The sequence below is a fragment of the Penaeus japonicus genome, unplaced genomic scaffold (genome assembly GCF_977035675.1).
Source record: "Penaeus japonicus unplaced genomic scaffold, GWHDUDI00000001_assembly GWHDUDI00000009, whole genome shotgun sequence".
Taxonomy (NCBI): domain Eukaryota; kingdom Metazoa; phylum Arthropoda; class Malacostraca; order Decapoda; family Penaeidae; genus Penaeus; species Penaeus japonicus.
Genome location: NW_028234411.1, coordinates 32,454,965 through 32,464,964, shown reverse-complemented (window position 1 = coordinate 32,464,964; position 10,000 = coordinate 32,454,965). Strand labels below are relative to the sequence as shown.

The window sequence follows — 10,000 nt, the reverse complement described above, 5'->3', positions numbered from 1 at the left end:
CTCACGAAGATGTAGACGCTGACCATAAATTTTCAAAATGTAACAGATACATTTCAAGGCCCTTTACATCTTATCTTTTTACCACACATAAATTTGCGAGTGCGTCCATACAACGAGGCACTAAACATGGTTTAAGAGTAAGAGAGAGAGGTTAGAGGGAGAGGAGAGAGAGGAGAGAGAGAGAGAGAGAGAGAGAGAGAGAGAGAGAGAGAGAGAGAGAGAGAGAGAGAGAGAGAGAGAGAGAGAGAGAGAGAGAGAGAGAGAGAGAGAAGGGGGTAGGGATGGGGGGTGAGGGAGTGAGAGAGGGGGGAAAGGGAAGGGTGAGAGGGACGATAGAAAGAAAGAGAGAGAGAGAGAGAGAGAGAGAGAGAGAGAGAGAGAGAGAGAGAGAGAGAGAGAGAGAGAGAGAGAGAGAGAGAGAGAGACGGAGACAGAGACAGAAAGAGTGAGAGAGAGAACAAACTACAGTAGCATCGATAATTATCATTACCATCAGCACTCTAAAACTAATTAAATCTCACAAAGGGCCGTGATGCTGTCACTGAGTTCACTCACCCCTTGTTATGGAACTAACATCAACAAGAGACAAGTCACAGGTTATCCTGTATTTGAATTATAGGATTCTCTAACGCGTTCGGAACTCAGTAAACACGCTTGTATATCAACCCCCACTCCCCCCTCCTTGCTCCCCCTCCCCCTCCTTGCCCCACACCTCACCCCAATGCCACCCCATGGAAACACATTCCTTTCCTGTTGTTAAAACGTGGGTCTTCACTACGACTCTGGTACATGCTAACGGTCAGGCAATCGACATGTTAATGCATTTTTGATTCGGACTCTTTGCTGGTGCTCATATTTCGGTGGTTCAATCGTTCTTTTTTATTGAGTGTATTCAATGCGTTTGAACTAAAGCTTTGAAAAAACTGAAAAGATTTCAGAATAAATAATCAAAATGTAATAAGATATTCAATTCATCATTCTAATGTCTGGAATATAAACGACACTAATAAATAATGAATATTGTTAATAACAATAATAGTAGTAATTGTGGTAAGAAAAAAATAATCTTCATAAATATGATAACCATTATTGCATTTATCATTGCACTATTATCGTCTATATTTTCAGTTATCATCACCATCATCGTCATCATCATCACCATCACTGTCATCATCATCACCACCATTGTTATCATCACCATCACATCATCACCATCACATCATCACCATCACATCTTCATCACTATCGTCATCACTATCGCTTTATGGATACTATTATCGTGATCATAATCATAACCATGTATGCATTTGCATGGGTGTAACTTGACAACCTTAAAGCCTACATCTTTTTAGCATCGCCCATGTGAAGGAAAAATCTTTCCCCAGAAACACAGCGCTTCACATCAAGGAAAATGTGAACTTGACATTATGTTTAGCCTCAAAGGAGCGAGTTGCTTGCAATAAAGCCTGATGGACATGATTGCTTTAAGGCCTTATGGGGCTCGTTGCATAAATACGAGCAATGACGAAAATGGTTTTAATGATGAAAATTATATAATGATAATTGGTTGTGACATTGGTTCTTAAAATAATGTTGGTATTGCTAATGGTATTGGTGATTATCATTATTGACAACGATAATAATTACTTTGATCCTTATCAGGGCAACGTAATCATCACTATGAAAATTACATCTCGATAATAACAACGGCAATAATATTTATGATGTAAATACTACAAATAATAATAATGATGATAAAGATAATAATGGAAAGGATAATCAAAACAATAATGATAATGATCATAATGACAATTAAGATAATTATAATAATGATAGTAATAATAATAATAATGATAATAATTCTGACAATGATAATAATAAAAATGATAATAAAGAATAACAATGATCATAGCAATAATGATGATACTGACAATGATATTACCAATAATAATGATGATAAATGATAATTGTGATAATTATGATGGCAATAATAATAATAAAGTTTACAATGATCATAAAATACTAGTAGGAGTAATGTTAACAATCAACAATCATAACATGGATGATGGTAATGAAAATCATAATGATGATAATAATGATAATCACAACAAACATAGTAATTATGCAATTAATTGTTATAAAGATGATAATAATAATAGAAATAAAAGTTATAATGATAATGATAACGATAGAAATAATGATAATAACAATAGTAAAAAATAGGAAAAAAAGATGGAGAAGAATGATAACAACAAAATTGAAGATAATGAAAATGATAATAATAATAATAATAATAAGGATAATGATATTGACAATAATAATTTCAGTAAAACAATTAATATAATGAAAGTAATTATGATGATAGAAACAAAAACTACAACAATAACAATTTTGACATTAAAAGGAAGATAATTATGATAATTATACTAATGATGATAATTGTAATTGTAATAATTGTAATAATCAGTAATAATTGATGACGAAGCTAACATCAACAATGATAGTAATAATAATGATGAAGATTATGGTAATGATGATAAAAACAATTATAATAATAATAATAATAATAATAATAATGATAATAATAATAATAATTATAATAAGAATAATAAAAGTAATAACAATAATAATAATAATAATAATAATAATAATAATAATAATGATAATAATGATACTAGAATAATGATGAAAAATAAAATCAATGATAATATCTATGCTAATAATAATGATAAAAGTAATAATAATAATACTAATAATAGCAATTATGATAATAATAATAATAATGATAATAAAAATAATGATAATAATGATGATAATGCTAATACTGATAATAATGATAACAACAAGATCATATGACTAACAACTTACAATAATTTGTAATAACGATAATTGTGATAATGTTTATATGGGATGTACTATGACTGTAATGAAATACACATACGAGGTGAAGTTGGATAAGGGTTGGTTGGAATTGATATGTAAGGGAATGTTGGATGAGAGATAGATATAGGTGTTAGTGTGTGAGTGTGTGTTGTTTGTGTGTGTACTGATGTTATGAGTGGTTGTGTGATAGAGCTGAGTGTATGAGAGTGTTAGTGTGTGATAGAGTTGAGGGAGGGTGTGAGATGTTTATTGTTTGTTGTATAGTTGTGTGAGGTGTGATTGGTGTGAGTGTGTGTGTTGTGTTGTTTTGTATGGATGAGAGAGTGAGTTAGTGGTGTGAGTGTGTATGGTGTTTGTTGTGTAGTCGAGTAATATGAGTGTGAGTGAGTGAGAGAGAGTGTTTGAGATAGAGATTGAGTTGTGTTTGTTTTGGACGTTTGTTAGAGTTTGTTTGATTGTAGATATTGTGCTCTGAGAGTGTTTGAGTGTGTGTCATGTTAGGGGTTGAGTAGATTGTGTTGGTGTGTTAATTGTGTTATAGAGTTGTGAGTGTGTGCAGGTGTGAGTGAGAGTGTGTAGATATAATTGTTGTAATTTAGTAGGTTTGTGTGAGAGCTGTGGTTAGGTGTGTTGTTAGAGTATATGAAGAGAGTTTGGTGTGGGCTTGTGTGGAGGTCAATTTGAAATCGTTGTTGAGTGTGATTATGTCCTGGTGATAGCTGTGTGGTGTGAGAGAGATTTGAGTAGTGTGTAGTGTGAGTTTGTGACGTGAGTTGTTTCTGTGTGTGATTGTGTAAGAGTGTGTCATGGTTGTGAGAGTCGTTATTGTGTGTAAGTAGTGTGTGAGAGTGATTGTGAGGAGTTGAGAGAGTAGTAGAGTGAGAGGTTGGGATGGTGTTGGGAGTGACAGAGAGTGTGTGTGCTGTGGTTTGTGTGATAGGTGTTAGTGAGAGACAGATAGAGTAGTGTAAGTGAGGGTGTCGTGTGTGGTGTTTAGTGTGTGCATAGCGCTGGGAGTTTGGAAGAGAAAGTGGGAGAACAGTGGTGTGTCTGAGTTTACATAGTTGCTTAGAGTATTGGATAGTATGGATGTAGATATTTAGTGTTAGTTATTCAGTGTGTGTTATGAGTGTCAGGAATAGTTTGTTAGATTTTTAGTGTTAAGATGAGTTAGTATAGGAGAGAGAGAGAGTGTGTGTGTGGGTGTTTTGTGACTTTGTGGGATGGAGTTATAGTGTAGTTATGTAGAGTTGTATAGTTAGTACATATATATATATAGATAAGAGTAGTGATTAGATACTTAGTTGTTATAGTGTGAGTGAGTTTTCGTAGAGAGAGTGATAGTATCATACTCACTCTCTCTAACACACACACACACACAATATATATATATATATATATAAATATATAAACTATATATAGATATATTATTATAATGTATATATATAATATATATATATATATGATATTATATATATTTATATATACACTTATATATCTACATATGTATATATATATATATCTATATATTCATATATATATTATATAATTGAGATACATTATACATATACATATATGTATATATATCTTTATATATAATATATATATATATATATATATAGTTATCTATATTATAAATTATATATATTATATGGTGTGTGTGAGTGTGTGTGTGTGTGTTTGTGCTGTGGTGGATATATATAATTTAGATATATAATATTTATATTTAGATATATATATATAGATATATATATATATACATATATGTATATATAAGAAATATATATATTTATATATATATAATAATATATATATATATATAAATGTGTGTGTGTGGTGTATATATGTCTTTTACATATTATGTATGTATTTATGTACACCACACACACCTGCAATATATATTATATATATATATATATATATATATATATTATTATTTATTATATTATAAAATATATATATTATATATATATATATAGTATTATATAATTATATATATACTATATAAATATTTATATATATATATATATATATTTTTATATATAGTTACTAGTATATATATATATATGCATAAATAATAGACAGTATTATGTCATTTAGAATACATACATACATACCTACAGACATATATATATTTAGTATATATATATATATTATAGATATATATATATATTATATATATATATATATAGACACACCAAACACTCATACACCACACACACACACACTACACATGTGTGTAGTATATATATATATGATATATATATATATACTATATATAATATATATGATATATATATGATATATATAATATTTATATAATTCTATATAACTTTATATATATATACTTAAATCTTATATATATATATATATATATATATACATATAATAATATATATATATTACGCATATAATTTATAAATATAGATATATGTACATTTAGTATAATATATAAATATATATATAATATATATATAAATATATATAATATATATATGTAGTGTGTGTGTGTGTGTGTGTGTGTGTGTGGTGTGTGTGTGTGTGTGTGTGTGTCGATATATGCATATATTATATATATATCTATATATGTATATATATATATATATATATATATATATTTATATTAATATTTCTAATATATATATGAAATGTATATATATATATATATATATATATATTATATTTATAAATGTGTTTGTGTGTGTGTAAGTATGTGTGGTGTGTGTGGATGTGTGGTGTATGTGTGTTGATGTGAGTGTGTTTGTGATGTGTGTGTGTGTGTGTGTGTGTGTGTGTGTGTGTGTGTGTGTGTGTGTGTGTGTGTGTATAAATATATATATTTACATACATATCCCTCTGCGGATGTGTTTTTTACGACTCTGTATAAACGTAGGTCGTTGTTTGATTACAGTTCCCTTCATATAATCAAGGTCTTCCTAATTTCCTCTTTTAAAATGATAATTCTCATTTGCAGCTGTGTCTTACGGACCGCTTGAGGGTCTTAACAAGTTGTTAGAGTGGAGGGCTCAGCGGAAGAAAGTACACTCAGAATATCTTCGCATGGCAGAAGCATCCTTTACGATCGCTCGACAAAGAAGTCCTGTCGTTCTCCTCCACGAGTTCGAATGAGTGCAATCTGACGGTTAGGGAGTACGCTAGCTTGGGTTAAGTGGGTGATATGCAGAGGGCGACAGGTGGAGGTAACGCGAGCATGAGACAGCCAGGAGACGTGTCTGGAGGTCTGGAGGGGGAGGGGAGGGGAGGGGGGGATATGCTCCACCCAAATGATCTCTCGCAAATGAAAATCAAAAGAAGTCTAACGGTTCAACTCCGCCAGTTCAATTCCACTAACTCACCTTCCTTCCCATCTCCCTTGCTCGATCCCTCCGACTCCTTTCGCCCACTCGCAATAGTGGGTATTGAGACCCTGGAATGAACGGCTTGGAACTTCTCAGCTGCAGATATCTATTCCAGTGTGGCTTGGTGTAGGGTCATGGAATATTCTTGCTGCGCTGTGTATGTCAATCCGTGTGTGTGTTTGTGTGTGTGGTTGGATTTTTAGATATTTTTGGTATTGTTTCGACAAACCTGCTTGCAGCTATACTGGATGGAAAATAGAGGTAAACGTGTCCAGGGCAATGGTTCTCTGCATTAAACATTGGACCATTAGATGTCAATACATAAGGGAAAACTAAATCAAATAAACTATCAATCCATATACATGTTCTGTTCCGACCCACGGGTTCAAAAATAACTTTGAAAAGATAGTATTCATTCTGACCAGTATAACAGATTTCCTTTTAGTAAAGCGGAAAAGTCAAATCGGAATATATATATACTATATATATATATATATATATATATATAATAGTAGTATATTTTATATAATATAAATAATATAAACATATACATTTATATACATATATTTATATTACGTATATATATATATATATATATATATATATCTATATATATATTATATATATATATATATATATTGTAATATATTATATATATATTATCAATATATATATATATATATATTATATATTTTAATTAATATTTCTTGATATTATGTAAAATATGGAAATAGATTGTTATATATATATAAATATATATAATCAAAACATATATATTTATATATATATAATGGTAATTGTAATACATCTATATATCTATAATATTGTATATATATGATTATAAATATATATATATATATATATATTATAATATATATATATATATATATATATATATACTATATATATATATGCTAAATAGATCTATATATCTATACACACACACACACACAACACACACACACACACACACACACACACACACACACACACACATTATATATATACAATACATATATATATATATATATATATATAAATTAGTTTTATATATTTATTTTTAATATACATACACTTGGTAGATAGGTATATATATTTACTTAATACATAGATAGATTGTATATATTTATATATATATTTTATACATATATATATATATTTATAGATATATAGATATAGATATATATATGTAGTATATATATATATATATATATAGTTATATATATATATATATAGATATGGTATGTATAGGTATATATATATATATACATATATATATTTTTGCATTAGATAAGTTATAAATTTATATATACATATATACATATATATTTACTTATATAGATATCATATATTATATATATATATTATTTAGATATATATATATATGAGTATATATATGTTGAATTTTATATACATCAGATATATATACACTATATTTACATATATATGTAGTAATATATAATTATAGCAGACATCTATATATATATATATAAGTTATTTATATTTATATATGTATAGTATTTATAATCTACATAACATTATATATATATATATATTCTATATATTTATATGTAATATAATATTATATATATATATTTAACATATGTGTGGGTGTATATATATATATATTTATATATATATATATATATATACAATATATATATATATTATATATCCTTATATAATATATATATATAGATTATATATATATTATATATATATATATATATATTTATAGATATATTATAATACATATATATATATATTCTATATATATATATATAGTATATCTTTTTTAATTTTATATAGGTATAATTATATATTTATACTAAATAGATATATAAACATTTATAGTTTATATTTATCAATGTATTTGTATATACATATATATGTATTATATATGTATTATATATATTTAATTATATATATATATTTATAGTTATATTTATTGTATATTTACGTATATATAGATAAATATAGTATATAATATATACACACACAACACAAACAATCACTCACACACCCACACACACACACACCCACTAATATATATATTCAATATATATATATTATATATATATATATGTATATATATACAGACATAGATAGATCAGGTATATATATATATTATATATTTATATATATATATATATATATATAGTATCTATACATATATATTATATAAAAACATACATAGATAGATAAGGTATATATATATATATATATATATAACACCATATTTTTATATATATATATTATATAAATTATGTATATAATATCAAAATATATTGTATATATATATATATATAGGTATATAAATGTATATATATATATATTATATATATATAAGACTATATAATATACAAATACAAATAAAAATAAATATAAATAAATATACATTTAATATACATATATATATACATATATATATATAATATATATATATATAATTATATATAAAAAAATATATATATATATACATATATATGTATATATACATATATATATATATATATATAGATAAGTATATATATATACTATATATATATATATACATATATTATATATATATATATATATATATATATATATAATATATATATATATATACAAACATAAATATATATATATATAATATATATATATATATAAACACATATGTATATATATAATATGAAATGAGTTATTATATAGTATATATATATAAATATATATATATATAACAATATATATATACATATATATATATATATACAATATACTCTCTATATAAATATATATATATATATATATTAATATATTTTAAAAATATATATATATTACAAAAAAAAAAAAAATATATTATATAAATCTATATATATATCAAACATATATATAATATATATAATATCATCATATATATATCTATAAAACATTAAAATAATATATTATATATATAAAAATGTAAAAGTATCCATTAATAAATGTAAAAAATATGTCAAATAAAACTATTATCTAAAAATAAATATATCTATAACAAAAAATATATCATAATATATATCAAAAAATCTAAAAATAAAACCACCCCCCACCCACACCCAACACCCACCCACACACACACAACACACACACACCCCACAGATATAAATATCCTAACTATAATATATCACAATATAAAAATATATATAAAAAATAATCAACAAACATATAAAGAAGGACTCTATATACTACAAAATATCTAACACTATATAATACAAAAACTCTATCATATCACTCCCTCTCAACAATCTCTCCATACAAAGATAGATATGATAACAACAAAAACCAAAAAACAAATACATCAATACACACTCACTCAAACACACACATAAACTACCACTAAACTATATATAATAAATATATAAGTATGAATAATTAAAAATATATACAAAACAATAACTAAAACAATAATATCTCCCTATAATATAAAAACCTCTCACACACCCTCACTAACACCAAAACACATCTCACACAAAAAAATCTCTTATAAAATAACAAACAATCACTCCCAACCCAAAACACAACCATAACATTACACCATACACAATTGACATTACACACACACACCCACCCACACTCACACTAACTCTATAAATCTCAAAAATCTAACTAACACAAAGTATCTCCTCAATATACCATATCAATAACTCAACAATATCTCTAACAAAATAACTATACACCCTTAGTGTGTGTACTATAAAAAATATAAAACACAATAAAACAACTATAAAACAAAATCT

General features: G+C 25.7%; 1 protein-coding gene across 5 annotated transcripts in view; it reads right to left on the bottom strand.

Annotated features, from left to right (window-relative positions):
• The window catches only part of LOC122264593 (protein turtle homolog A), a 287,383-nt gene that overhangs the window by 268,705 nt on the left and 8,678 nt on the right, over positions 1–10,000 (bottom strand). The gene's annotated exons all lie outside the window — the stretch shown is intronic.